Source organism: Phascolarctos cinereus, unplaced genomic scaffold (assembly GCF_003287225.1).
Source record: "Phascolarctos cinereus isolate Bilbo 61053 unplaced genomic scaffold, phaCin_HiC Scaffold_7;HRSCAF=346, whole genome shotgun sequence".
Taxonomy (NCBI): domain Eukaryota; kingdom Metazoa; phylum Chordata; class Mammalia; order Diprotodontia; family Phascolarctidae; genus Phascolarctos; species Phascolarctos cinereus.
In genome coordinates this window covers 5,598,838-5,604,076 of record NW_027556180.1, presented here as the reverse complement: position 1 = coordinate 5,604,076, position 5,239 = coordinate 5,598,838, and the positions used below count along the sequence as shown (strand labels likewise).

Genomic DNA, 5,239 nt, shown 5'->3' with positions numbered 1-5,239 from the left:
CATAGATTCCTATACCCCTTTGCCCGTGTATCTTATTTCCCAGTTGCATGCAGAAATAATTTCTAACATTCATTTCTAAAACTTTGAGTTCCAAATTCTCTCCTTCCTCCCTCTCCACCAACCCTCATTGAGAAGGTAAGCAATTTGACATAAGCTATGTACATGTGCAGTCATGCAAAACACTTCTTCTATACTAGTCATGTGGCAAAAGACTAACTATATTTCCTTCAATCCTATCCCAGCCCCCATTTATTCTATTCTCTCCTTTGATCTGTCCCTCCTTAAAAAATATTTGCTTCTGATTACCCCCTCCCCCAATCTACCCTCCCTTCTATCACCCCTCCCTCTGTTATCCCCTTCCCCCCTACTACGCATACATACATACATACATATATATATGTGTGTGTGTGTGTGTGTGTGTGTATATTATATATATGTGTGTGTGTATGTGTGTGTATACATACACACACATACACACACATACACACACATCTGTATATATATATATGTATATATATATATATGTATATATATATATATATATATATATATATATGTATGTATATATATGTATATATGTGTGTATGTATGTATGTCCTTCTACTACCCTAACAATAAGAAAGGTCTCATGAGTTACAAATATCATCTTCTCAAGTAGTAATGTAAACAGTTCAATTTTGATAAGTCACTTATGATTTCTCTTTCCTGTTTACCTTTCCATGCTTTTCTTGAGTCTTGTATTTGAAATTTTTTTTTTCTATTCAGCACTGGCTTCTCAAGAATGCATTAAATTCCTCTACATCATTGAATTTAAGTTTCCCCCATCATTGATTATACTTGGTTTTGTGAAGTACTTGGTTTTTGGCTTTAATTCTATTTCCTTTGAACTCTAAAATGTTATGTTCCAAACCCTCAGGTCCTCTAATGTAGAACCTGCTAAATCTTATTGGCTAGATTATAAGAATCTTACCAGTGGCTATATTTTTGAATCAGAGCAATGGTTAGATTATAAGAATCTGAGCAATGGCAAGATTATAAGAATCTGAGCAATGGCTTGATTTTAAGAATCTAAGCATCTTAATGGAGATAAGGTGGAACTTATGTACAGAAAGACTGTGGGAGACACCTAGAAGTGGCCAGTAAGCTGGGGTTAACAGAATTCATGGCACCTGGACATTTTAGCCAAGGGAGAAGGGAGCCTAGCTAGGATTAAGGGTGGGAAATGGCCAGGGGCCTACAAAGGGAGGTAAGACAAAGGAAGGGAGACTGGGTGTAGCCACAATGAAATGCCAGTTCGTTGGATTATAGCCTCAGCCAAAGGCTAGAGTTTTGGCCATGTGGGAAAATCTAAGGTTTTTCTTTCTGGGGCCCAGATCTTCACCCCATCATTCCCCCCTTAAATCAATGGGACCCAAATTTTTTTGGAGTAAGGGGAGAATTTCTCAGCTTCTGGAACTGCTTCCTGCTAGCAAGGGGCATAGAGCTGTCCCTCCCTTGAGGGAGTCCCAAAGAGGAAATTCACTGGAACCGACTGCTCCCCCTGTTTTGATTAGTAGTGTTGTTGCTGTTGTTATTTTAAATCCTTGCTTCTCTTTCCTTTGGAATTCCTTAGTTCTGTCTAAAAACCAGTAGTGTGGAGAGATACTGTTTCAGACCCCTCATCTTGTACAAGAAGGAAATTAGCATTCTCTGGGAAAACATAAACATAACTCATCTTTTGAAAAAAAAATCCACATCTCAGTCTTCACTCAAGTCACTCAGAAATTAACTCTACTCTCCCTCATGCTTAACATTCATGTTTCTTGAAACAATTAGTGGATATTTACATTTCAACATTAAATACCTGGTTACAATTTTATAGTCAATTATCCTTTCTTAGTAAATTGATATCCCCACTAAAATCCTTTTCCATTTCCTCAAACACTCTGCAGTTACAACCACTCTTTTTCCCCTTCAGCTTTAAAGAAATATACTGTTGGAATCCACAACTGTCCTCATGTTCCAAACAACTCTATCAAAATGCTTGACACTCTATTTTTCCCTCTTATCTTTTCTTTCTTACCTAATATTGTCTAGTCCGCTGTCTACTCCTTATCTTCTTGAATCTACCCTCTTGGGTTCTCCTCTCAAACTTCCTTTAATCATTTGTACTTCTTGAATATCCTACTCTACTTTTCTTCTCTAACAATGGATAAGTGGAGTCTGAGCTACATTTTTTGGAACTGAAAATTATTTTCCAAATGTTCCTAAATTTAGACAAAATTTGAAAAATTTCTTCAGTCCAAATTAAGCCTCCACCTTACTTGCTAATACAAATCCGTCTGTGAGGCTTCTTCTAAGCATAAAGCTGCCTTTACTTCTTCAGAAAAGATGTAAGTATCCTCTGACTATCTCCTCTCAGTTTACTGATAAACAGTGGGAGAGGGGGAGGATATTTTAATTCTCTGATGATCCAAAGTTGACTATGCATGCTGAAGTTTCAAGAAAGTGATTTCTTGCTTTCTTCTCTTGGAGATTCTATGAAGGAGAATTGACAAATGCCTCTTTGTGAGGAGAGGGGCAATAGTTGCTTTTTTTCCCTAACCCACCACCATATGTCCATGGACACATGAAGCTTCTGTTCCTGCTGTGTTTCTTCTTTCATGGTACTAGCCAAACAAATATGCTAAGAAGTGGGCACCCAGGTGACTGGAAAGATCTGTGGATTTATTAAAATAATCCAAGATCCCACCAACAATCATAATCCCAGATCCAGGGCAACAGCAGCCAGGGATGATGAAAAAAAAATAGCCCTTTGAAAAAACCTATAATGAATCAGACTGTCTAAGTAAGTAAATAACTCATCTAATAGTTAGAACACACCAAGAAGTGAACTTGATGGAATCTGCTACTAAAGGAGAAAAATTCTGTACCAGGAAGTACCCCATTTCCCTATTACATGTAAGCGTGTATGGGTCTGTAGGAACAACGTTAAATTAGAATCCAATATTTTCAGGGACCAAGTAGGTGTATAGAGAGGTTAGTGTGCCTACTGGGTTAGAGAGAATGTGGCTTTATTTCTGTCCTTGTTATACCAGAGTAAATAGCCCTTTGTAAAAGCTAATTTACATTGATCGGCTAATTGGTATTGGAGAAGTGTCAATTGGTAACATTATATTGGTAAGGACCCTGGTAAGGACTTGTGAGTGACAAGACTACTTTTAGTATCTGGTTCACAGATCTGTGGAATCTTAAATAGACAAATAATTATTTCCTTCTGGAGATGAAAACTGAATATAGCAATAGGAATTGAGAGAGTAGGGGACTAGAGTATGAACAAGACTGGATTTCTCTGGCTTTCCTTCATGCATTTCTACAATTACCAAATGTCTGTGTCACTTTTGTTTCATTTTCCTTTCTTATTTTAGAGAACAGAGTATGTTAGGTAGAGTTGGGGGAGAGATTATAGAAAAAAGAAAGAAAACAAACAAACAAACAAAAATGAAATCCCTCAGTCTCACAACCTAGGAATCAGCCTGTACCATCAGTATCTCTCACACACCACAGCCAATCTGTTGCCCCACTAAATTCCAGTGCTTTCCCTCAATTAATTATTTCCTTTTTATCCAATACGTAGCCTATTTGTATATTTTTTTTTCATGTTGTCTCCTCCATTGGACTATAAACTCCTTGAGGATGAGGACTGTATTTTACCTCTTTTTGTATTCCCAGCATTTATCACAGTGCCTGGAACATGTTAGGTGCTTAATAAATGTGTATTAATTGATTGGCTGATTAACTGAAGTCCCCCCCACCATTTTATAGATGAGGAAACTGATTTCTCGAGAGATTAAGTGACATGCAATGACTAGTGGGATTATTTTGCAATATGTCATATTGCTTGTAATTTTGATAATAAGTATAACAATATTTTTTCATAATTTCTGAAATTGTAATTCTAACACTGTTCAAGCATGTTTTCAGGCAAGAGCCATTTATTTATATTGATTAAAAAAATCATTGGTCAAGAACATGGGGGCAATGGCTTCTGATTCTAGTTTTGCCAATACAAAACTGAGTGATATTAAACAAATTATTTCATTTCCAGATCTGCATCTGAAAAATGAATAGCCTAGAATGAATAAATGTATGAACAAATGAATAAATGAATAAAAAAGTATTTTTTCAAAAGTTACTTTTGCCAGGCATTGAGCTAATAACTGAGGATAGAAATACAAAAGTGAGAACAGTCCTTTCTAGGCATCTGCTGAGCCAGTTTGCATCACCTCAAGTGAAGTGATTGCTTTATTTTCAATGTGAACATTTACATCTCAGAAATAAGAAAACTATGCTTGATTCATCAGCAAATATACTAAAATTAGAATGATAGAGAAGATTAAGATGGTCCCTGAGCAAGGATGACATGCAAACTTGTGAAGCATTACTTTTCTTTTCCACATTGATTGCTCATGGGTAGGCTGAGTCAATATAAAAAAAATTGGCAATTTTACCTGATTTCCTTATTCCTGTCATATCAATCAAACTACCAAAATATTTTAAAGGGCTAGAAAAAATAACAAAATTCATGCAGAAGAACAAAAGGCCAAGAATATCAAGGGAAATCATCTGGAAGAACAAAAGGCCAAGAATATCAAGGGAATCAAAGAAACATGTATGAAGGAAGGTGGTCTACCAATACCAGATCTCAAACTGCATTATAAGTGGTAATCATGAAAACAATCTGATATTGACTAAGAAATAGAATGGTAAATCAGGGATATATTAGGTGCAAAATACACAGTAGTAAATGACCATATTAATCTAGTGTTTAATAAATATAAAGATCCAAGTTTCTCACTATTTGACTAAAATTGCTGAGGAAACTGGAAAGTAATTTGATAGAGACTAGGTATACACCAATAATTTCATGCCATATAGCAAGATAAGGTCAAAATGTGTCCATGATTTAGAAATAAAGGGTGACATAATAAGCAAATTAAGGGAGCATGACATAGTTTACCCCTTCCGGTCTATGGATAAGAAAGGAATTTGTGAACAAAAAGGAGGTGGGGAGCATTATGGGACAAAAAATTAATAATTTTGATTACATTCAATTAAAAAGCTTTTGTACAAACAAAACTGATACAGCCAAGATTAGAAAAGAAGCAGAATTATTTTTAGGGGGTAGTTTAGCAAGTTTTTTCTCATAAAATCCCCATTTCTCAAATATACATAGAACTGAGTCAAACTTGTAAGAATG

At 35.8% G+C, this 5,239-nt stretch overlaps 1 non-coding gene across 1 annotated transcript; it reads left to right on the top strand.

Moving 5' to 3' along the window:
- The first annotated feature begins 4,327 nt into the window (after positions 1 to 4,327).
- On the top strand, positions 4,328 to 4,432 carry LOC144454923 (U6 spliceosomal RNA). Its single transcript, XR_013483470.1, has one exon. It is a non-coding gene; the product is annotated as a U6 spliceosomal RNA (small nuclear RNA).
- The last annotated feature ends 807 nt before the right edge of the window (positions 4,433 to 5,239 follow it).